This window comes from Hemibagrus wyckioides, linkage group LG14, assembly GCF_019097595.1.
Source record: "Hemibagrus wyckioides isolate EC202008001 linkage group LG14, SWU_Hwy_1.0, whole genome shotgun sequence".
NCBI classification, from domain to species: domain Eukaryota; kingdom Metazoa; phylum Chordata; class Actinopteri; order Siluriformes; family Bagridae; genus Hemibagrus; species Hemibagrus wyckioides.
The window spans coordinates 12,998,101-13,024,336 of record NC_080723.1 but is presented as its reverse complement, the minus strand read 5'-3'; the positions used below and the strand labels follow the sequence as shown (position 1 = coordinate 13,024,336).

Below are 26,236 nucleotides of genomic sequence, written 5' to 3'. Positions count from 1 at the left end.
GGAAAAATGCATATCTCTGTGGCACCCCAGACTCGGGAGATGTGGATCACCAACATGCAGCTAATCAGTACAAGGAGATTTCTCTAGTTTTCTGTCAGTCATGTTTCTATTGAATCAGGAAGCTCCCCTTTAGGCATTCAAGCCCAGGCAGTGTGGGTTCAAGTGCTCTGGGGATGTGGCTTTGAGGAAAAAAAAAAAAAAAACACTGAACAGAGAGACTATATTTGCTTAAAGTTCCAACTGCTGCAATACATGTATAATATTGTCATATGCACATAATAAGCATTAAAAAGATCCAGGTGGATTTAGTGTGTATGAGCACTTAGATGAAATACAAGGTAGACATTGTCTATTAGTTTATCTATTAGTCTAATTTCTTCATTGTCTAGTATAAATCCTCTTAAACACTCACTATTAATAGTCTATCACTGTTAATAATGCCTTCTAGTGTCAGTATTTTCTTCTCAGGTAGTATCTAATACATACCATGGCCATTAGATGCTTTAATAGAATAATATGTCAAGAATTGATTATAACGTTCTAGGATAATACACTATATTGCCAAAAGTATTCGCTCACCTGCCTTGACTCGCATATGAACTTAAGTGACATCCCATTCCTAATCCATAGGGTTCAATATGATGTCGGTCCACCCTTTGCAGCTATAACAGCTTCAACTCTTCTGAGAAGGCTGTCCACAAGGTTTAGGAGTGTGTTTATGGGAATTTTTGACCATTCTTCCAGAAGCGCATTTGTGAGGTCACACACTGATGTTGGACGAGAAGGACTGGCTCTCAGTCTCCGCTCTAATTCATCCCAAAGGTGTTCTATCGGGTTGAGGTCAGGACTCTGTGCAGGCCAGTCAAGTTCATCCACACCAGACTCTGTCATCCATGTCTTTATGGACCTTGCTTTGTGCACTGGTGCACAGTCATGTTGGAAGAGGAAGGGGCCAGCTCCAAACTGTTCCCACAAAGTTGGGAGCATGGAATTGTCCAAAATGTCTTGGTATGCTGAAGCATTCAGAGTTCCTTTCACTGGAACTAAGGGGCCAAGCCCAGCTCCTGAAAAACAACCCCACACCATAATCCCCCCTCCACCAAACTTTACACTTGGCACAATGCAGTCAGACAAGTACCGTTCTCCTGGCAACCGCCAAACCCAGACTCGTCCATCAGATTGCCAGATGGAGAAGCGCGATTCATCACTCCAGAGAACGCGTCTCCACTGCTCTAGAGTCCAGTGGCGGCGTGCTTTACACCACTGCATCCGACGCTTTGCATTGCACTTGGTGATGTATGGCTTGGATGCAGCTGCTCGGCCATGGAAACCCATTCCATGAAGCTCTCTGCGCACTGTTCTTGAGCTAATCTGAAGGCCACATGAAGTTTGGAGGTCTGTAGCGATTGACTCTGCAGAAAGTTGGTGACCTCTTCGCACATGCGCCTCAGCATCCGCTGACCCCGCTCCGTCAGTTTACGTGGCCTACCACTTCGTGACTGAGTTGCTGTCGTTCCCAAACACTTCCACGTTCTTATAATACAGCTGACAGTTGACTGTGGAATATTTAGGAGCGAGTTTCATGACTGGATTTGTTGCACAGGTGGCATCCTATCACAGTTCCACGCTGGAATTCACTGAGCTCCTGAGAGCGACCCATTCTTTCACAAATGTTTGTAAAAACAGTCTGCATGCCTAGGTGCTGGATTTTATACACCTGTGGCCATGGAAGTGATTGGAACACCTGATTCTGATTATTTGGATGGGTGAGCGAATACTTTTGGCAATATAGTGTATATCTTAATGATAGAGTATAATTTTCTAGAATAATATCGTGAGGTAAGCATTTCAAAGCATTAAGTATTTAAACTGTCAACTGAGACAGTTGTTTGAGATCTAGGCTTTCTGTTTTGTGCTGTATACATAAATATAAATCCAAATAATGCTGGAAAATCCCGTTTGTATTATTTTTTATTTTCTTTGATTATAGTCATTTCTAGATTTAAATATGGTTGAATACTTGATCTGACAACCAAATTATGGAAACATTACTTTGTCTAGTTCGGGACGAAAATTTGGAAACTTAAAGCTACAAGACAGGCAGAAAAATGGCCCTCAATTAAGGTTAGTTGGTTAGATAACTATCCTTAAGATGTGGAGCCATTTATTCTAGGCTTGGGTTTGATTTCCTGGAAATTTTGATAAATCGAAATCATCTTGGTGAAAAGTAAAAGAAATGATATAATAACATGGTCGGCAGAGATGATTCACCACTAATTTCATGTTCCCTCTTAAAAGAAAAGTACACTGGGGTGCATTTTGCCCCACTCGAGTGGTGGATGAGAGCTTGCAGCCAGTAGCATGGCCCAAATGTTACATCACTGTGCTGCTATGTGGTCAGTGAATAAAGGGGAAAGTTCCAGAAAAAGCACATGAAAAAACGAAGCTGATGGAGAACCGGCGAAAATTGCGTCTTATTATTATTCATTTATCACAGCCAGAGAGTGGGACAGCCCGAGTTCTGGCCCAAAACCGTGCTGACTGAGCGGGAAGAGGGCGACACAGGCCAGTTAGCTCTCCATTAGAGATTCCGAAACCCCGCAGTGCTGGAAAAGACTGAAAAACACACTGTGATCAGCAACGCTGCCCGCAACCGTTAATGTGGCCTGCTGTTGGAGAGCCAGAGAGGCGGCACACTTCTTCCACTAAAGAGGAAGCGATTGGAAATGATGGCTGGAGTGATTAGCTGAGGGGATGTGGAGAGCCCAAACAGAAAAGATCTGTGTTAAAAGATCATTAGCGGAATTAATAGTTGAAAAACACGAAGTTAGCGACATAATAATTCAGAAACTTTTATTCCATTAAAATCTATACACTATAATACATTGAGAACAATTTAATGACAACTGAAAACATTGAAATAAAGTATGCTAATTCTGCTCTAACAATAAACATGAAGCAAAGCATTTAAGTCTCTTCACCATTGTACACTATGGTTAAATGACTGTGTAGTGTTTCGCTGGTCTATAGAGGATCTCTATGTAGATCTCCAGAGGTTTCTTGATTAAAATGCCTAAAAATTAGGCTGGATCATATTCTCTGACATATTTTTCGCAGTCTACAGCGCACAGAACATTGTGTCATGCTATCTCAGCCATGCAATCCATTTGATCACATAGAGTATAAAGAGTAAGAACCGGGTTTATGAACAATGTTTACCATGAAAGTTCATGGCCGAGACTTCACACGCTCAGATTTCTTGATCTTGGTAATGCAATGACAGCATATGGGGTGTTCTGTCAAGTGTTTATTTCTCCTCTATCTGACGTTCTCTCTTCGTCTAAGAGTTTCTCTCCCTCTTTTTGTCTTTGATCCTGTGCCAAAAAAGTCTTTTGTACATATAAGATGGTGAGAGGTGGGGGGTCGACTCATATAAAGGAGAGAGAAAATCGAAAGAAAGCTGGATAATTTTTGGAACAATATGGCTTCTATTAATGCGAGAATATTGCTTTAGCTCACCTGAATTAAATTACACAATTGAACTCTGTGTCCTCACTGCCTGGGCTGACAGCCACACTTGTCCCAGATGGACAAGCATCTGCTGATCTGTCATATCTGTCACTTTGTCAACAGCAGCACAGAACCAAGAGTTAGAGAGAGCTCTAAATTTGTCTGTGATTTTATTTCTTTGTGAAAGATCAAAAAGATAAACTGGCAATAATATTTGGTCGTTATCTTTTAACATGGTCTATGTTCACAACACCAATAACATTTGGCAGATTCCACAATGTTCTAGAAAAGTTCTTATCTCCTTAGTCCATCATTCTCTGTTCCCATATCCTATGAATCTGTCCTTGAATCAAAGGCCTTATAATAAACAAGACAAAAAACAGAGGTCATGCATTGATTGCAAAGCTTATAAGTGTATCAGTATGTCTGTACTGAATTATACTATATTATGGGGCCGAAAGCCAATCCGATAGAAAGCAATGATTGCACAAACCTAATAACTTTGTTGACAGAATTCTGCTCAGATCTCGGAGTTTTACGTTTGTATCTTAAACAAATTTATTGGGCTTCCAAACTTCAACCACAGTTAGGATTACTGCTGCAGTTAGTAGTGAATCTTCACTGAAGCAGCACACATGCTTGGCAGGAACTGCGTCTTTTTATTGATTGAGTGTGAGAGTGCGGTCATGTTAGTCTTACGTAATTAATAGGCAATTTACAAATGATAACACAAACTAACCACACTACGTAGGGCAATTTAGATCTGGTGATATGCATAAAATGTCTACAACTACACCAGAGGTTGTAAGAGACTTCTTTATGTCTTTCCATCACAGGCATCTGTGCACTTTACGAGACAGACAGCATCCATGATATATTTCAACCCATTACTCCTCACGAAAAACAAGCATAAATTACAGAGGTGTTACTGAGGGGCAGATGGGGAATTCGGGGCATGGATCATGCCGCTTAAGGTTGATTTGAAATTGAAACTTCTGTATCGCTTGTGGATATGAAGTAGAAGGGTGTCCTGTTCGTACATGTAGCAGAGAAAGTGGACTGGGATCCTCTCTTCTTGTGCCTGTGAAAATAAATATCTTTCTGCAGGAATGGAAAATTTCAGATGAAGACAAATGACTTTGAGTACAGGCAGTGGACATTTTATTGCAAATAACAGCCTACAGTATCAGCTGTTATGTTGTGAGTGAAGCAACTACCAGAGGATCTACTTAGAGAAAGACAATGGTTTTATTAAAACAAGATAAGCTTCAGTACAGGACTGGAGCAGGTCTGATTCAAAGGCAGAACTTCCTGCCTGCTTTCTGTCTGAGATACAGTTCTGACCTGTTCTGTCTCACTATGGCCGTGGGAGAGGAGAGCGTACCACAGATGGGGGCACCTCAGGGCGGATACACGTGGTTTTACATGCAGACTGGCATTATCTGTGTGTCTCTTGTCCCCAATCAAAGGACGGGACACTAAATATACACCGTGAAGCCTTCCCAGGCTCCTATGGGCTCCAGCAATGTAGCCACCGCTTGGGCCTTTGGCCAATGACATTGCCTCCGACCTCTTCAGAAAGTATTTTAAGGTCAATTACAGGGTGCACTGACTTCTGATGGCCTACTGCATTTTAAAAGGCCTTATATTAAAGGTTTATGTGGAAGTCTCAGACAGAGTTGCCTTCACTAAGCCACGAACCATTGTTACCGCATACCCACACACAGATCCACTGAAGGCAGTGTGTGGGTGTGTGTTCAGGAGCCCGTGCACATACCGTATGAAGTTGAAAGAAAGACAATGTGTCTAGCATATGGTTTTATGTTGTGTTCATCCTGGCAAGAATGTACATGGTGCATACTGTGAGATTTTTTCCCAATCATTCCATATAAACCATGCATCAGCTTATGAGAACAGATGCATCTCTTTACCTAGTGAGCATCATGACCATATTCAGTAATGGCCACACATTCAAATGCTAAACTACATTTAGTGAATAAACTCAGATTATAGACTGATCATAGACAATTTTGCAGTTGATCTAGTTTCACTACACTAGCTTTACACCAGCTTTGTTTGGGTATGGCCTATACCATTAACATTAGGTTTTGTGTTTTATAATAAACATTAATTTCACTTTGCTCAGTCTAAAAGCCACTGGTCATTTACTCTTTCACTTCTTATGAAGCACAAGAGTGATGTAGAGGAGGTGAAGCGAGTCGATGTGGATAAATCAAAAGATGAATGATGACAGTAGGAAGTCCATGATATTCATGCTCCATTGCATATAAACAGCCCCACCACAAAACACATGAGAGCTCCAACCCTCCTGGTTGCAGGGAACACTCAACACAGCCTCCAAAGCCTAGGGTTTGCCCTACACCTCCATCCTGAGAAGATGCATTGCCCAGTCATCAGGTATGAGGGTTCTCGTCTCAGCGCTTGTGACTTTAAAACAAATAATGAAAACAGCACACAGAACATCATCAGAGATTCTTCCTTCCTATCACAAACACTGCATCTGCATAGCCACCAGAGTTGTAGATCATCCCCCACATTTCTTATAAAGAAAGACTGTACCAAGTAGACGTGTGGTTTTATGTGTACACATACGTGCAGTTTGTGTGCATTGGACTTGTTTGTACATGACGTTATATCAACTCCCATACCTGTAATTATTACATCAAGTCAGAAGGATTACTGGTGTCAGCTCTGCTCCACTCCCTCATCTTCATTTTCTCTCCATCTCTTTTTTCTCTGTATGGTAAGGCCACACGCATCAGGATTGTACCACATGCCACAGTGTAGCAGCTGCAAAAAGTTAAATATACTCTGCAACCTGCTAAACTGCCTCCTCCTAACCCTCTAAGCTCTCCAGTAAGAAGATGTTACCGCTGACTCCAGGTTTAGATTACATTAGGCTTTCCTTTAGCCTGGAGGAACTCAGGGAGGAGATGAGGTCATTCAGGGCATGGGGCAGTAGTCACCTTGCTTCACTTCCTCTGGGAAAAGCCATTCCAAATGTGTTTTTAAAATGGATATAAAAAGTCTACCCACCCCTGTAAAAAAATATATAAAATAAACCAAGATAAATCATGTCAGAACAAAGTGAAAAACAAACAGCTATTTTATGGGGTGAAAAAAACTAAAACATCCTAGTTCTATAAGTGTGCACATCCCTAAACTAATACTGTGTTGAAGCACCTTTTGATTTTATCAAACCACTCAGTCTTTTTCAGTAAGAGTCTATCAGCATGGCATATCTTGACTTATTATTTTCCCACTCTTTCTTGCAAAAACATTCCATCAAATCGAAGGGAATCTTCTCGGCACGGCCCACTTCTTTTGTCGAAGCCATTCCTTTGTTGATTTGGATGTACGCTTTGGGTCAGTGGCATGCTGAAATGTGAAATTTCTTTTCGTTTCAGCTTACTGGCGGACATCTTCGCTCAAATCTACTGGTATTTGTAGCTATTCGTGATTCCCTCTACCTTTTTAAAAGCCCCAGTTCTGTCTGAAGAAAAGCAAGAGTAACGCATCCTGCCACCACCATGCTGCACCGTGGGTGAGGTGTTCTTTTGGTGACGTGCTTTTCTTTGTACCAAACATATGTTTTAGAATGCATGCTCTCCCCATGGAGAGGTCCTCAGATTTCCTCCAGATACTTCAGTTTCCTCCTCGAGTCCAAAGAAATGATTTGTAGGCTGATTAGCATCTCTGAATTGTCTGGAATGTGTGAATGGGGGTATGAGTGTGTGCAGGTATACCCTGCAATGAGTTAAAAACTGGCATTTTATAAGAGGTGTGTTAAAATATACGCAACTTTTTTTTTTTTTTAATGCATTGTACTTTCAAATTAAGGTTTGACGTTTAACATTAATCATCTGTATTAAAATGTGCACGGAAACATTCAGATGGTCGTCAGACATGTCAATTAGACATCCGAGTTTATTCAGATCTGTACTGAAGTTGCATTAGATCCAGGTGCTTTGCGACTGGCAGCTGTAACAGCTGCAGTTCAAACTAGCATGTCTCTTGAGATTCTATACATTCAAAGCCTTTTTCCACTCAGAGAAATGAGAGCCTTGGCAAGCAGCTCCTAGCAATATCTCACAATTTCACCACTGTTCCTATTTTAGTGAGCTGGGCCAATATTGGCTCTACAAAAGGGAATTGAGATTAAACAGAAATGAGTCCAGTTCTCTTGATGCTCTGAAATTGTTCACCTTCAGTCTAATCAGAGTACTGACACAGTTGAGTGGCTTTAAATCCCCCCCATCACCGCCTCCATCTGTCTGTCTCTATTTGCTTGCTGTCTCTCTTTTGCTTGATGTACGCTTGTGTTGCAGTAAATAACAGAAGAATGCAGGTTGCTCAAATGTGAGGATGCCTATGAATAGGCTCTTTGAGAAGGATAATGTTTGCATTGCCTCTCCTGTTTTTTTCTCTCTTTGGTTCTCTCTCTCTCTCTCTCTCTCTCTTACTCTTTCTGTCTCTGTCTCTCTTTCTCGCTCCCTCTTGTTTGTATAGTCTAATCTAACGATTATATAAAATGCTAGTGGTGGAGTTTATAGTTTAAGAAACACAGCATAGAGAAGGAGAAGTGTGAATCAGTCTTCCCAAGTAGGAAAGTAATTATTCTAGCCAGTTAGGCGTGTACACTGGTGTGTGTGCTTCAGTCAGTGTCTTTAAATTATTAGCAGTATTCATTAATTCTGTGTGTGCTGTTTTTTTCTTCTGTGAACCTGGGAATGTCTTCACCGAGGACCATCACTGTGGAGAGAACAAACATCGCTCTGATGCTATGTCTACAGCAGGCCTCCCGGCTAGTGTTTGCCCTGGGTTCAGTGACGAATAGCAGCCACTCAGCCCCGCTGTGCACTCAAATGGCACACCATTGTGCGAGGGGTCACTCTAAGAGATTTAGGCTTTGTGAACCAAAGGGAAGGTCTGATACAGACAGCTGTATAATTATTAACACTCTTTGTTAAAAAAATATTTATTTATACAATATAACCTGTAATTAATCTGTAATAAACAATCATAAAATGTTATCAAGATATCCACAAGTCATATTTTATTTGATTTCTGATTTTCTGGAGAGAAAAGCAGCACTGAGCCTAGGTTAGAGGCACATCTTGGACCTTCCATTATACAGAAAATTTCTCTTCTATAGACTTATAGTAGTGTATGTACTGTAAACCTTGCAAATCTTTGTGTTCGTCATTGCCTCGCTGTGTGGGAGGCTTTAAAAGAAAACTTTTTTATTATTATTATGGCACTGCTTGTGCTTAATGTAATTATTTTAATTGCCTTTGTCATTTTTTTAATCCATGAACTGATTTTGTGTAGGTCACCAAGCATCAGTCTCTTTTTTTGTTGAAAGTTCTCTGATTTGTCCCATGGTGCTGGATGACAAAAGAATTTCAAATATCATATTTGGCAAAAGCCGGTTCGGACGTCTGAGAGCAATCAGAAATGATTTAATAAATTACATTCCTTTTCAAGCATGATTGAAAGTATTTGCATTTGTTTTAAAAGTTCTTTAAGGAGTAATAATGTGGACACATGTTTCAGAGTTGTCATGGGTATTTTCTTCTGTTGTCCGATTGTTTCTCTGCTTTATCGATCACTATGGCTGTTATTTTCTCCCTGTTTAATTCAGGTGGCTTGGCTGTATTGGGGAAAGCATTGAGGTATTGCCCAAAACAAACAGTTAAATTCTGAAATATACCTAAAACAGTAACAATAATAGGGATGTGGTTGGTCTAGTTTATGTCTCTTTCTCTCTACTTTTCTCGCTCCAGTTCTTTCTTTCCTCTACTTCTGTCAGTTTACTGGTTCCCAGACTCTGTCCAAACCTTGTGCTATAAAATGCACTCTTAAATACGTACACAGTCATTTCCACAAATGCAAACAAGCTCATTCACACAGAAACACACACACACACATATCTCCAACCTAAGATTTCAGATCAAACTTGTACCCTGCAGGTGTTATTTGTCACCCCATGCTGTCGGTGTGTCATATATTTGCCCCACAGTGCCAACATCTTTAATTTGGTGTGGATTTATTTTATGACTCTTCACACATATACATACACACTGCCAGCATCAACATGGCCCAGAACAACATGACCCTCTCAGCGCACACACGCCGGCCACTGGCAGTTGTTTCCCTGGTGACAGCCAGCTAAACCTAGCCAACAGGCTGCAGTAAATGCCATGGATAGCATGTGGTATTCTGCTACTGGCTCAGGTAGCTCCTGGATGAATGACTACTGAATAATCTGTGCAATAAAGTCCATTTCTCTCGCCACTGTTCATGGCATAGATGACATGTTGGGTTGGTGACACTATCCTGTAGCGCCGTCGCTTCTCTCAGCTCCGTCATGTAACCCTAGTCTCCACTTGCCTTTGGAATTTTCCCTGTTTACTTGCATCTAAATTCTACCTGAAGACAACCAACTAATCTTTTTCAAATTGCTGCTTGGGCAAAGCCACATATCTTGGAGCAGAGTGTGAAGTCACGTATTCTCTATGTATCTGTGTCTTTTTTTTTTTTTTCGTCTCAAATGCGTTCAGTATGGTTCAGGTCAAGGCTGTGTGCAGGACATTCAAGATCTTACTCTCTAACCTAGATGAAGCATTTCTTCACGAAGCTTGCTTCGTGCACGAAGCTTGCTACTGTGCACAGTAGCATCATCATGATGGAACAGGTTTAGGCCTCTTAGTTCCATATAAATATAAAGACATCCTAAACAATTGTGTGCTTAAATATGGTTTTGATGGTCTGTCCACAGACTTTTGGCCATGTATTTTACTAATGAAATTATTCTTTTTTTGGAGAGGCCAGAAGATACACTATATTGCCAAAAGTATTCGCTCACCTGCCTTGACTCGAATATGAACTTAAGTGACATCCCATTCCTAATCCATAGGGTTCAATATAACATCGGTCCACCCTTTGCAGCTATAACAGCTTCAACTCTTCTGGGAAGGCTGTCCACAAGGTTTAGGAGTGTGTTTATGGGAACTTTTGACCATTCTTCCAGAAGCGCATTTGTGAGGTCACACACTGATGTTGGACGAGAAGGCCTGGCTCTCAGTCTCCGCTCTAATTCATCCCAAAGGTGTTCTATCGGGTTGAGGTCAGGACTCTGTGCAGGCCAGTCAAGTTCATCCACACCAGACTCTGTCATCCATGTCTTTATGGACCTTGCTTTGTGCACTGGTGCACAGTCATGTTGGAAGAGGAAGGGGCCAGCTCCAAACTGTTCCCACAAAGTTGGGAGCATGGAATTGTCCAAAATGTCTTGGTATGCTGAAGCATTCAGAGTTCCTTTCACTGGAACTAAGGGGCCAAGCCCAGCTCCTGAAAAACAACCCCACACCATAATCCCCCCTCCACCAAACTTTACACTTGGCACAATGCAGTCAGACAAGTACCGTTCTCCTGGCAACCGCCAAACCCAGACTCGTCCATCAGATTGCCAGATGGAGAAGCGCGATTCGTCACTCCAGAGAACGCGTCTCCACTGCTCTAGAGTCCAGTGGCGGCGTGCTTTACACCACTGCATCCGACGCTTTGCATTGCACTTGGTGATGTATGGCTTGGATGCAGCTGCTCGGCCATGGAAACCCATTCCATGAAGCTCTCTGCGCACTGTTCTTGAGCTAATCTGAAGGCCACATGAAGTTTGGAGGTCTGTAGCGATTGACTCTGCAGAAAGTTGGCGACCTCTTCACACTGTGCGCCTCAGCATCCGCTGACCCCGCTCCGTCAGTTTACGTGGCCTACCACTTCGTGGCTGAGTTGCTGTCGTTCCCAAACACTTCCACGTTCTTATAATACAGCTGACAGTTGACTGTGGAATATTTAGGAGCGAGGAAATTTCATGACTGGATTTGTTGCACAGGCGGCATCCTATCACAGTTCCACGCTGGAATTCACTGAGCTCCTGAGAGCGACCCATTCTTTCACAAATGTTTGTAAAAACAGTCTGCATGCCTAGGTGCTTGATTTTATACACCTGTGGCCATGGAAGTGATTGGAACACCTGATTCTGATTATTTGGATGGGTGAGCGAATACTTTTGGCAATATAGTGTATCTGATGCACACGATATGCACCAATGTTAACTTGTTTCATTTGTCTAGTGCTTACCTTTTGGGGGTGTGTGTGTGTTTTTGTGTTGTATCTCGAATCTCCACATGAAATTAAAAGCCTTGCGTGATTTTATTTTTTTGATCCTGCAGTATCCCAGTACTGATGCACAAATCTAGTCTCAAAGTTAAGCTTTCTGGCAAACAATCTAAAAGAAATAAAGTGTACAGTAGTAAAGTGTGCTTCCTGGTTATATCTGTATTTGTATTTGTTTGGAGTTCTTTTTTGTTAGTTATGTGATCATTAATATAGTTTATTTCTTAATAGATGCATTATTTGTATTATATTCATTGTGGTGTTATTGTATTACTGGTGGATTGTGGTACTTAATACTGTACTTCTCACACGTACTCAGTGTTTCTACTTAAATGTCAGCAGCCAGATCACTTAAATATGTGTGTTTTTTAAATCAACATTCGTGTATCTGATCTATAATGTGCATTTCTAGTCTTCTGCGGTTAGTGCCGTTATTATAAACCTGATATACAGTGTTGACTGTCTAATCACCAGCTCTTTTGATCTATAATCAATAAAATCAAGAAGATATGGTGTCCAGCTCACGTGCATTTTTTAGAGAAATAGAAAAATGCTCCCTTTCCATTCATAATAGACTTCATTTGGGTATAATGGCAGAAGTTTTTAATCTTTAAAGTGTTTGAATGTTTATTGGTGTGGAAGATAACATAGAAACTAAAGCATATGTGAAAGCATTTTGTTTATTATTGTGACCAGTGTCTGATTTTTCTTTGAAGTCTTTTTGAATCAACGACTGATGCCTCCGCACATTAAGCCAAATATTTGGTTTGAAATGCTCAGACAGCTCATTGGATCCCCTAGTGGTTGAAATAGGTATCACTCTGGAATCTCAGTACAGTACTTTCCCTTCCTTTGTCCCTGAGCTTTCAGTGACAGCCTCCATATAATCACACTGTTTTCTTCTTGCTCTTTCTACACTCACTGTTTTGGATGTATTTATCAGCTATGTTATCACAGCAAAGTGAAATTACACCCCTGGAGCTTGTGGGATTTGACTCATGAGACCGCATTTAAGATGGCGTGTTTTTCTCTGGCTCGAGGAGATTATCGTCCATAAACAATAAAGAGGGCAGCGAATTAAAGGATTCTTTTCTCCTTTCTTTCTTTCTTTCTTCCTAAGTCCAGGCGTGTGTCTTTCCTTTCTCCGCATGTGGAAAGGAGGCTGATGATGATGACAGTCTGGAACTGTAAATGCTCCTTTTGTGGTGTTGTGTTAATTTGACACCATTATGCCATTGAGAAGACTGTGTGTCTGTGAGGAGCTGTTAATGAGCTGGTGCAGGGGCCTCCACTGAGCCATAATGCTCTTTGTATATTTGCTCATTTGCTCATGCTCGGGCATTTTCTCTCATCCCCGTCTCATCTTCATCCTTTCACTTTTCCCACTTTCGGCCAGTTTGATTCGGTCATATGGGTGGATTCCAATTTTCCAATTAACAGATTAATCAGGGAACATATTCAGATTATTAGTAAACATATCCTAGTCAGTGTGTGTGAACCAGCTACGATTCAAAGGCCAGCTCAACATCTGTGTCCACCTAATTGTTTTGTGATTAACTGCCTGTTTACACAATATGCAGTATCACAATAGTGTATGTGATATGTTTACTTTATCTGGGATTGAGTAATTATTGGGTATTTATAAATCCATTTTAGAGAGCTAAATACACTCAGTAACATATTGCTTTAGCCAGCTGTTGAATACCTTTTTTATATATATATATATATATATATATATATATATATATATATATATATATATATATTTTCCTATCATTCATCATGCTTTAAAAAAATATTATTATTAATTTTTGGTACAAACACTAGACAAAGAGTCCAATAACAAAATATAAACTTTAATAGAATTTTTTTTTTTTAAATCCCTTTAGTACAATTCCATTTGACTCCTTTAAAAGTCTCTCTAGTGAAGCATTAACTGCCTCACATTTCACACTCTCAGTCATTTTCTCTGGCTGTGCGACAGTGAAACGTCTTCTCTGTACAGTAGTTAATTGTTCGGGGTTATGCAAACACACATGATGGTGGTGGAGTTTACGGAGAACAAAAAGAAAAAAGCTCTTTCTAGTCGTGCTTTAATTTTAGCCGTCATTTACATACCATGAGAGCAAAGCTAAATCCCAAAGAAATGACTGCAGCTTTAAACGGCCAGGTAATGAACTTCAGAGCGTTTCAACAAAAGGTGCACGTGCAATTTTTTATGCGCAACAAGGAAAATGAATTAACTTTTTGCTATTAAGCAGATTGTTGTTGTTGTCATAATGCATTCATTTTCCATTTCGGTGTATGATCCATAATTGTATCTTTTCAAGGAACACATCATTTCTCCAATGCTTCAGTGCTTCAGTCTGCCTGAATAAATATGGCCTTTGAAAAAAAAGAAAAAGAAAAAAGATTAAAGTCTCAACTGTCTCTTCATGACAGTGTGTGTGTGCCCTGGTTTGGCTTGGCCTTGGCTGGAGAGAGAGAGAGAGAGAGAGAGTGAGTGTGAGTGTGTGTGTGTGTGTGTGTGTATACACATATATGTGCAAATGTGTGTGCGTGTATGTGTTTGTGTGCGTGTGTGTGGTGCCATTGGGGGTAGGGCTCCAAGCCTTTCTCCATGCACAACCCCACTCATAATTACAGGCAGTATGCAGTTCTCTTTAAAGAGCAATTTTCTCCTCCAAAAGGGACAACACTCACTTTGGCAGGGGTGAGAGAAAGAGAAAGTGAGCAAGGAAGGAATGATCAGTCAGTATGTGGTAGCAGAGAAAGGCAGATGTGGATGATGAGTAAGTCAACCAATTATATTTCTAATGTAAATACACACAGAGGGCATACTGACACATACAGATTGAGAGAGAGAGAGAGAGACATCTGATTCATGTCACCAAGGCAAGCTAAACAGACCGTTTGATCTGGTGTTTTCTAAAGCACGAGTTAATTAAAGAGCTCAGCAACAATGATTAAAAGTGTTTCTGACCTTCCCTTGCTCTACTTTTTCTTTCCCCTGTGTGTTTGTCACTTTATCTGTCATAGCTCCTTTCTCTCTCTCTCCCTTCACTCGTATTCTCTCTCACTCTGCACTGTGCTGGCAGTGAACTGTACTTGGAGGTTTTTTTTGGCAGATGGTTGGCCCTCTTTTGGCTGGGGCTGGCCCTGGAGTGTGCTACTGGCTGGGAGAGAGAGGGAGAGAGAGGGAGGGAGGAAGAGCGGGAGGGAGGGAAGGAGAGAGGGGGTGGAGGCGTGGTCTCCAGCTGGTAATGAAGACTTCTCTTTTCATCCTCAGACTGTAGAGTTGGAGTGGCCGGGGCTGGGGGCTGCAGTGTTCCAGTACACTCTCTCTCTCACTCTTTCTCTCTTTCTCTCTCTCCCTCTCTCTATCTCTCCCTCTCTCTACACCTCTCTCTCTCTCTCTCTCTCTCTCTTTCTCTCTCTCTCTCTCTTCCTCTCCCTCCCTCTCCCCACCTCTCCCCCTTCTCTCTCTCCTCACATGAGCCCTGGGTCTAAATGCAAAGCTGTGGAACTGCTACAGCAGATATGAAGCTCTCACACACGGACTCCACACACACAGGTAAGAGCTGTGAACTTCACTGAACTGGTCAGAGTTGTGTCTGTCTGTGTGTCTGTTTATCTGTCTGTGTGTCTGTCTGACTGTCTGGGTGGGTGGTGGTAGGGTTTGTCACCTCCAGTACCTGAGCACACACTTTCATTTACACACACACACACACAGAGGGATGACAGTTGGCAATGTTTCCACAGTCGGGACTCTATAAAGGTCTCTGTGAGACTGGACTAGACTAAGGCAGTATTTAGGATTCACAATGAATGTGTGCAGTGTGTTGGAGCTGTTACGCTGGCATTCACATCTCCCTGCTGAACTCTTGTACCCTTTCTGTATACATCCAGAGGGATGGTGTGGATCTGAGTAAGATTGCCAGTTTGTTTTGTATGGCTGTTCAGGTAGAGTTGGTAACTTCAGTGAAGTACCTGAGATTTCGCATGGAAGTTGAAAGTTGCATAGGCATGAACTTATCTGTATGTTAGTTTTTTTGACAGGGTTATGTGTATGCTTGATCCAAAACCGTTTAGTGTGTGTGTGTGTGTGTGTGTCTGGCCTGGTGTTTATTGCCAAAAGGATGCCGAGAGCTGTTTGGACTCATCTGTGTAAATATGATGGGGACAGAGGGAGGGTGGAGACGACTTTGCTCCTCTCATCTGTCTCTCAGCCACTGCAGCTTTGATGTGAGGCCTCTGGATCTGTCCCTTCTCCCTGTGGCCCTCTGCAGATCCGGACCAGTCGACTTTCATCTGCATTCTTAGGGATATCCGTCCATCCGTGCACTCGTTCACCCCACCTCCTTCTACTCTGGCCATTCACCTTTTATTTGCTTTATATCTCACTCCCTGCCACTGTGCAACAATTGATCTGATCATCTATCCATCCATTCATCATTTTTACCTCCCACCCACCTATGCAACCTCCCACATACCCAACCAAGTCAATCGATTCAGCCATACACCTACCAATCTGCCTGTCCATCCATGCATTCACTGGTCCATCCATCCATCCATCCATCCATCCATCCATGCATCCATCCAATTAACCATTTATCATTTTTTCCCACTCACCTATCCATTGAACCAACCACTTATCCATCCATCCAGCCATTCATCCATTCATCCACTGATCTATAAATGTATTCTTCCATCAATCCATCCATGAAGGTTCATATACACCCACCTGCAGAATTCATCTACCCACCCATCTAGTCACTCATCCATCTATTTCACCCTCTATCTAATTCTCACCTGTTCCTATAGGGACATGTAAGTGCTCTCCCTTTGAGAGAGTAACGGGTCTTTCCAAAACTCCTACCGGAAAAATCTTAAGTGACTTTCCGTTAGTTTTTGTGTTGGGCCATGAGAATTATGGTTTCCCAAAAGTTCCTCTGAATAGTATACAGGAGCCGCGGCTAATTGAAAAAACACAAGCAGGAATCTGCCATGGAGGAGACGGACCTGCTCTTACTGGGAGCTGTGTAAATGGACTTTCCAGAAGTGGCTGCAGTGGAGGAGGAAGGAAAGAGCAAAAGAGAGACAGACAAACAGACAGAGAGAAAGAAATGGTAAAGAAAAGATGCAAAGGAACGTCAAAGAAATGAAGCTACGTCTGAAATGAAGGGCTGACCATTTAGAGCTACAAACCTAAGCTGCTATTAAATTAACAGGAACACACAGTAATAGCAATAGGAATATTCCATGTTATTCCAAGTTAGAAAAGACATAGTATTGCTTTAGTTGGCCAGTAGGTATGTGTATTTTAGTACCACACTGTAATGTCTCTTGCATGCCACCTTAACAGTGTCAGTGTTTGTGTGAGAGTTTCTGAAGGTATGAGTGATGCATCTTAGTCAGGTTACATGAATTCCAGTCCAGGAGAGAATAGCTCACTGTGAAGGGTGCAGCAAGGCCTGTCTTTTCTACAGTCTACCATTCTTCATCACTAGCCAGTGCTGGAATCTTCCCAGTTTGCCATTTGCCAGGCTGCTGTAGGGTGAAAGCTCTGAGCTTCACTGCTAAGCCTGCCTGCCTGATTCTTTTGGCAGGTTTATTGAGGATTTGCAGCATCTCAAATGCAAAATGCAGAAGCGTCTCCGAGTGTGTGTATATGTGTGTGTGTGTTTTGCATGTGTGCACGTGCGTGAGCATTCTTCCTAAACAGTGTCACCAGGTAACAAGACATTGCACACAAACAGGAAGTGAGCTTTTGTTTATATCCTCTTAGGTGGGCTGGCACACACACACACACAGACACACACTCATATTGTTTGTCTTACAGTTCTTACCAATCTAATCCTAATCTCAGAGATTTAAAACTGTTTCCTTGTGAGGACCAGTCAAACATCCCAACAAGGTCAAAGCAGTCAAATCTTCCTATCCTTGTGGTTTCCAACATGATAAACCACACACACACACACACTTTTGGTTGCTATCAGTTACCTTACCTTACATAGTAAAGCAATGCTTTGAGTGCTATGACTGATTCAGAATGGTCCAATTTTTCTGTGGTCAGTTGAGCTGATGAAAATACCAAGCATGAAAAACACTTTGGTAGAAGAGGATACATATTTGTGATTCCTCTAGAGACTTGCAGAGTGTAATGAATTAAAATCTATATTCAGTGATTCTATGGGCATACAACACAAATATCTGGTGACCGTCCGGTGTCTACATTTACTTACTCCACAATTTAACACATTTGATGCTGTCAGGGTAAATATTAGGGCCATTCTACATTTAGGCAGATCAGTGACCTTAACAGCAATGCTTAGCTTTTCTGAATCCTGGATCATATTTCAGTCCTGTTTGCATATATACCACACACACACACACACACACACACATACATACATTGTGTGACTTTAAAGACACACAGCAGTAAGGCATGTGGCTACTCTCTGCTTTCATGTATGTTTGTGCGTCATGCATGTTTGGCCATGTTTTGCTCCATTTATACTGAAAATGCCTCTGAAATGAACTCTGCAAATGACCTATGTTTAGTATACAGCATTCACGATTAATTACACACACACACAAGCTAACACATACACACATTATTTACATCTGTTGCTGCATATATGATTTTCAATCACACGCCATTCTAGAGCCACTTGTGGGAGCAGAACACCCCACAAACAGACACACACACACACACCGCTGCATTACCATGTTGGGGTTGTGGACACCTAATGTAAAAACACATGAGTCACAAGAGATATCTCACATTATTCTTCCGGCATTCTGGACGTCCTCTTTATGTCAAGTTGCACTTTTAGCATTAGAGCCAAACACAGCTCCCCCACAGCATTCTGGCATAGAGGGTGAAAGCTGCTGATAGAAAAGTGGAATGAAATGGAGGGAGAGGCGAAGAATGATGGAGCAGGAGACAGATGCTGTTAGCCTGCATCCTGATATCACACATTTTTGGCTCAGAATGTGTTTTGAGAGAGACAGTACCCATCTTTGTGGAACAGACAGATAATTAAACTGAACATTTGATCCGTTTCTCTTACTCTCTCCTACTGCTTCCTTAAGTCAGACACTTCTCGGTACTCTTCTTAGCCTGGACCACAGGAGCTGGGTGCCAGCACAGAAGGAGACTGGCTTTAACCTTCTATCAAACTGTCACAGAAAGCTTTCAGCCATCATGCTTCACTGGACAGACGATATGCTCTATAAGCATGAAAGAGAGCACCTTGGGTCCAGCATGAGTCACATTCTGTTAGCTTTAGCACAGCATAGTTTATTTCAGGTTATGTGTTGTTTGTGCAGGCACACTGCTGAGAGAGTGATGCTAGTCTAGGTGATTCAGGCTCAAGTCTTAAGCCATGTAGAGTTATAGCTGCAGAGGGATTGTGCTGTAGTGGGTTGGGAATCTTCAGTAATGGCAGACTGCATTCCAAGCTGTTGGAGTGATGAGACTAGTTTAGTGTAGCATGTTATGTCCTGTCTGTTGGGCGCTGTGCTTAGAAACCGAGTATGAGTGACTTAAAGGCCACAGTGGACGATAGAGTCTCTCACTTTCTCTTCCTCTCTCTCTCTCTCTCTCTCTCTCTCTTTCTCTCTCCCTCTCTCTTTGGCTGAGGGCTGGATTTGGCTGAGAGAGGGGAATCGCCCATAAATAAGAGCTCTGCACATCCGCAGACACTCTGGCACTTGTCCTAAACAGCTGGCTGCTTCCCCTTTTTTCATCTCTGCTCTCTTCCGCTGCATTCCTGCTCTCTCTCCCTCTCCCTCTCTCTTTGGCTCCGAGTCATTTTCTATCCCTAGTGTGTCTTGATCCAGATGCGGCATTGTTTAGACACATTAGTGTTGTTCAGGCACTTGGTCAACCTAGCCATGGCTGATGTCATGCTTTCTTTTAAAGAGAAAAAACCTCTCTGGGCTTTGTTGAACTTTGTGAGCTGAGTCTTTCATGGGAAGAGAAAGAAGAACTCATGATTTTTTTTTCTACAATGCTGTGATGATTTTTGTGCTGTGTAGCTTTTGGGAAATGTAGTCTTAGTATGTAAACAGAGACCTGTTTCAGACCTGCTTCAGTCAGAAACCTATATTCTACAAATGGGGGTGTTTGCACCTGTAGACTTACAAGAGCATGTCCTCTACAATTAAATTCTTGAGCGAAGGATTGAGAATGTGTCCTTGAAGATACCGCACCAGTGACATTTGTTTGTAGCTTCAATCACAAGTTTAATACCTGTCTCTGAGCCTTGTGTGTTTGTGTGAGGTCATGTACTTTTGCTTGTCTTCCTTGGTATCAACACAACCAGCACTTAATGCCATCCAGGAATGTGGGTGTGTGCGTTTAAGAGTGTGTAAATACACTTTTGATGGCAGGCAAAGCGAAAAAGTTAGTGATATCAGTGTTGTTTGCACAGATCTCAATAGTCATGGATTTGGGGTGATGGTGCATTTGTATAAATAACCATTTCAATCATTTCCCTTGTCCTCCCTTTGTGGGAAACATCTCTGTTAGTGTCATTCAGCCAAAATTGTTGATTCTGCCCTTTCCAAGTGCAGCAATAATCGTGTTATTTAAGCTGAGTGTTCTGCTAGAAAGCCAGCTGCCGATACTCAGGGTCCGTTGTCGCATTCCACATGTAGCTGATTCATCCGCTCCATGTTTGGCCCTCAAACATTCATGTTTGCCAGGTCTGATTGAGTAGCGCTGGTTCAAATGGTCAGTATAAGGGAGTGACCCCTTGTGAATGTTTCCGGTTCAAATGTTCATGTTTGCCATAGGGGACTGGGGAAGGATGAAGTTACAAGAGGCTGAAGTGGACACTGCCATAGACTGTTGTCAAGCCCTAGCCGGACTTGGTAAAGAACATTTGAGACAATAGTACCTTATGTCACCAAAGCAAGGAAAATAGAGAATCAGGTGAAGCAAGCAGGGGCATGTGCAGCTATCAGTGGCCAATCAGTTCACCTGCTCAGTGGATGTGAATAAGCAGCCCAGTCTAGTTATGATTCTTCTTGAAAGGTCAATCTTTTCTAACCCTTCATTCATAAATGATTGTAAGGTTCTCCAGTTCACAGTACCAGTCAGCAAGCTTTACTCATTTACACTGGTCATCTCTGAGGCATTCAATGAAAACCTTGATTTTAGGAAAAGCTCAGGTTCTCATTCTCATAGAAAAATAAAAATCAGAACACATCAGAAGAACTGCCTCCACAGACCCAAACACAATTATTCCAACCCTGCCACATATTTCTCTTACTGCATGCCTTCTTTCACAATTAGGAATGCAAACATTTACCCTCAGTGTCAGTACCAAATAAAAACGGATCCAGGCTAAGTGTATTAAATGTCTTATGTGAAATGCTAGCTGAATGGAGGACTTGTTTTATTTGCTGATGCATATCTAATCCATGTTGTATGTGACACCAAATCCCAGTTAATCAATATCCCAGTTGTCAGCATGAAAGGCACAAACAGAAAATCAAATCATCAACACATATACACACGGACAGATGCTGTGGCTTTGTTCCAGAAAGCTGGACTCAATATTACACAAAAAAGCTAATAGATTAGTGATGCATATCAAGAGGTCAAACACATTTAGAGAATCTTTACATGTCTGCTTCCTCTGTTTATAAAAAGGAATAAACAGGCCATCTGGCAACACAGGAGTACATGTGAAGTAGGCCAGAATTTTATATAATACACACCCAGGTCAGATGCTATAGAGCAACCATCATCAAACACGCTCGGGTTCATCGTAAGTCAAGAGTTGGGTAGGGTGTGATCACACTTATGTGTGATTAAAAAAGAAAGAAAGTAAGTAGAAGCTCAGATACCCAGGCGCAGAAGTCTACAGACACCACAGACGCATGCACATGGACCTGTGAGCTCTGAGGGAAAACCATTGTGGTTGTTCCACAATTCTTTCATTCATAAATGGATTCTTAGACAGGCTGATTCATCTGTCTAGGACTTGGGTGACAAATTCACAGTAACGGTGCAGCATGCTTCATATGTCAGTGCCAGTTATTCTGTGGGAACGACTTTGGCCTGGCCCTCTTCATCCTGATTTTATTATTTTTTTCACCTCCCTCTCAAATGTCCGCTCACATCTCCTTCATTCCCTTGTTCTCTCACAGATTGTTTATCTTTCTGTCTGTCTTACTGTCCTTCTCTTTCATCTGATTCAAATACTTCATTTTTTACCCCTCTCTTTTCCCTGTGGTTTTTGCCTCCCTGTCTTTGGTTTTGCCATGGCTATTGTCCCTGCTTTTGCTATAAGTGTGTTATGGGAACCAAGAACAAATTAGAATGGTGAAAATGGAGCTGGATGGAAAGGCTGTAATGACATCAAGGACACAGAGATGTGACTCATAAAGCGCCAGCTGTGTGCCAGCTGGAGGAGAGATAGATGGAAGACAGGAGGGAGAGATTTTTATGGCACTGCAGGTGGAGCGATGGAACAGGTGCTCAAAGAATAAGGGAAAGCGATGGTTGGTCAGAGGGAGGAGTGGGGTTATAAAAAGGGGAGGAAAGACGTAAGAAAGGGAGGGGTAGTCATCCAGTTCAGGCTGAGTGGAACTCTTATTTCTCCACCTTCTTCTACTTTCACCCTGGGTACAGTAGATGTTATGTTCCTCCAGCTTTGTGCCATGGTAAACATACACCATAGCAAGCATTAAGTATACTTATATGTCTTAAAAGGCAAATCACAACAAATTACAGTTTTTAGAGATTTTTCATACTTTGGGTTTTGCCAGCTGAAGCAGAATGAATGGCTATGTGGTGAAATAAATATATGCCAGCAAAAATGACATCAGCCAATATCCATTTCCCCACACAGCCATTCATCCTCTCTCAACTGGCAAACAACTCTACTTTCTAAAAGTTTCAAATAACAGTAAATTGTTATATAATAGTAAATTTAGCAATAGTATTATAACTAATTACTAGTCACTCTATTGTGTTTTATTTAGTCCAGCATTTTGCATTTTTACTGTATGACATTTAAGCAATTTGTGCGTAACTGATTTGAGTGCATCCTGGACATCGTGTAGCAGGTACAAACAAATTTTTCTAATGAATAAAACTCCCATAAAGAGGCCCAGACCCTGAGGTGTCCTAGCCAGATTAGTGGGTCATTAAAAGTGTGCTATAAATATACAGTTTTAGCTCCTCTTATAAAAGCAATATAAGGACAAACACACATATATAAATAAAGTTATGGTTAAGTTAACATGTGTCATTGGAGGCATTTTATCCCGTCCTAGATCTCGTTCCAGATTAGTTGGACTGTGAGCTGAGTCAGCGAGTCAAATTTTTAGTTTCAGCTTCTGTATGACCCCTATTTCCTTTTTTTGTTTTCAATAATTCAAACCTGCCAAGAATAAAAAGCTTTACAGTATTACATAAACCATGTGGGACTCCGATGCAGATAGGACTCGTAAACTCCAGAATCTTTGGGAGCGTATTCCTCTGTCATATGATGCTGGCATGGAACAAGTGCTTTTTGGCTGTTGAGTGTGCAGGAAGTCTGGACTGAAGTAGCACACTCGCTGTGATGCTTTGTTTCACCTCATATGATCCTTACCTTGCAATTTTCATTCCACTATCTGACACAAAGTGGTAGTGAAACATGAGATGAGAGGATAACTTAACCTTAACCTCCCCTCAGTCACAGAGCCAAGTGTGTGTGCGGTTGTCATGCTTGTGTGTCTAAACCTCACTGTGATTGGAGACAGCGTGGTAAGATAGTCAAAGATTGACTCCCTGGACTCCGTTCAGAAGATTCCTAGGTTGGATGATCACTACTGGGTTATGCCATGTTTTTGCAGCCGTAGAAGGCAGGCATGTAAGATATGAACAATATACGATCGATACTTGTCGACAACAGTTACATTACAAAAAGAAATGTTGATGCTGGTTAGTAGTTATTCTGTGTCTTATGAAGCTATTATTTAACACTGTAGATAGTTTAGTTCTATAGTTTAGTCATAACACAGAAATATAACATTTATTTCCATTGTTTACTGCAGAACTAAAACCAGGTCAATGATTTTAATGTCAATGTTCATGTCTATTTAAGTAGACCAAGATAAAGCTACTAATAGAAGAGTTTATTAAACACAGTAAGTTATAAATAAATAAATAATAGCATTTTTGCTAATAATTCTTGCTGTAATTGTAATTCCATTAGAACGTCCCTGTTTCCTGTTTCTTGGAAAACCACAAGTAAAAGAAATCCTGTATTAGGTGATCAAGTCTAGTGTTTTTAATATATGTCCTGGAATTGTATTTATTCTTAATTTATGATAGGTTAGTTTAAATATTTGTACAATTTATGTATCCAGAGTTCATCAACATTATCCAGGTATTCTGGGCAAACTTTCTCGCCAAGCTGGAAGTGACTGTAAGGATATTCTGAGCAATAATGATGAGAACTCCTTGTCTTTCAGAGTATTCAGACTCTGTGTGTGGTGTAAGAGCTCCAGGTTTACTACAGAAATGACTTAGTCCTGCGGCTTTCTAATAGAACCCCTGAGAAGGAAAGCACCGGATTTTAGACTTGTTTCCTTAAACAATGAAAAACCCATTTGGATAATCAGTCCCTGGCCAAGCCTTGTCTTTCTATACAATCATGCCTGATGTGCTAAAACAACTTCTAAACATCTGGAAGAGGAGTGGGATTTAACCTTTTCTCTCTTTCTATATATGTATAAACATTATTTTTGGCATTTCATGTATTTTGTTTCTTTTCTGCTTGTCCTTCTCAACTTACCGATCACACTATCTGTATTCGCTCTCCATCTCTCCCACACACACATACACATGTGTGTATTCTGACACACGTATCTCTCTAAGAGTCTTGATGACAGACTAAACGCTTTCACTCCTGAGACAGAAGGAGCTGAGGAGCAGAATTGCTTGTCTCAGGTTTCCCCTGCAGTGTGTGCTGGGAGGTGAGCCAGCTCCGTTATATCATTCTCTGTGTTTCCAGTGGGTTTTCTTCCCCCCTCCCCATCCCCCCCAACTCTGATTATTAAATAACATGGTTTCCTCTCTGCTACTGTGTCTCACCCCCATCATTGTGGCTGATATTCACTGGTACTGCTGAGGCGGTGTTTTCCATTCTCTCCCACAGAGAGTTCTGGAAGAACTGTGCTTTTCTGTTTGTACCATGCTGATTGCCTAATAATTGCCTTGTAAAAAAAAAAGTGAGTTTTTTAAATAATTATTTTGCGATAAGTCTAGACTTATAGGCCTAATACTCAGGGTAAATTCGATTTTGTTTGTCAGGTTTTAATTCCAAGTCATGCCACAGTTTTAGACAGGAAAAAATACAGCAAAGGCCTGCTGCAGTAAACGGAGCAGCGGCAGCTACAGCCCATTTTCCAAAATCTGGTCCGGGTCAGGTGCAGTGGCTCCTGTAAAAGCTGCAGCATGGTGGCTCCCTAACTCATTGTTTTACCATCAGGCCAGGAATCACGTGATCCACTTTGAAGTGACAGAAGCAGTGTCTCTAGATGTGTCTGGTCTGCAGAAAAAAAAACCCAGACCAACAGTACTTCCCAGTTTTACACCAGCCTTACTACACACACACACACACACACGCATATACAGAGCAATGTTATTTATTTATTTATTCTTTTACACTTGGTTGAGATGGCTGTTTAATGTGAACTAGGTTTACTGAGGGTGTCTCTCACAGCAAGGTCACCTGAGGTAAACAGTGAGGGGATGTCATTATGCATTAGCGTTGTTTTCTTGCCGCTTTTTGACAGCTTACTTTGGCGCTGCCATTTATGGTGTGTGTGACAGGAGTTTTTAAAGCACCTCCACAGACTTTCACTTAGCATGACTTCAGTTTTCATTTCAGGAAGAAAAAAAAAAAAGGCGGGGCAAAAGAAAGAGAGAAACGTGAGAAACTCTGCACCAGAGAGACTGATGTAAATGACAGAAAGAAGAAGTCTCGCTTTTATGGGGATGAGGAAATAAGTTCCACTTTTAATCTGCGTGCAGTCTAAAAATAGGCTCCTCTTCTCTGTTGGCTGCCCACTGGGTCATTCAAGTTAAACGAGTCTGGTCTTCTCTAAGAGGGAGAGACTATATGCATGTGTGTGAGTGACTATGAGTGTGTTCACTCACTCGGAGACAGTAGGAGGAAACAAAGCAGCCAGGGAGAAGCTGAAAGGCAAAAAGCAAGTGTTTGTAACATCTTGTTAGTGGTGATTGCTGTCAGAGCAAGCTTTTCATACAGAAAGATGGATGTTCATTTTGGAGTTTCTCCAGAGCTTAGTAGCTTGATAAAACACCTTTTGCCCTGAAGTCCTAAAGGCTTTTGTGAGCCTACAGCAGCAATAAAAACAGCTAGTGCTTAGAAACATGCAATAACACAGAGAGGTTTACTGGACCATTGGTGTGGCAGAGCACTTTTTCTCACTTTCTTTGACTATCTCTTTCTCTCTCTCTGTCAGACACACACAGAGAGAGAGAGAG

General features: G+C 41.6%; 1 protein-coding gene across 7 annotated transcripts in view; it reads left to right on the top strand.

Moving 5' to 3' along the window:
• LOC131364441 (zinc finger protein 469) overlaps nucleotides 1–26,236 on the top strand; it is a 205,590-nt gene that overhangs the window by 150,864 nt on the left and 28,490 nt on the right. For 4 of the 7 annotated variants that reach the window (XM_058407590.1, XM_058407591.1, XM_058407592.1 and 1 more), the window contains one exon: nucleotides 15,002–15,286. The exons of the other annotated variants lie outside the window; for them this stretch is intronic. The gene's annotated coding sequence lies outside the window, so the exon portion shown is untranslated. The remainder of the gene's footprint in view (nucleotides 1–15,001; nucleotides 15,287–26,236) is intronic. 7 annotated transcript variants of the gene reach the window in all.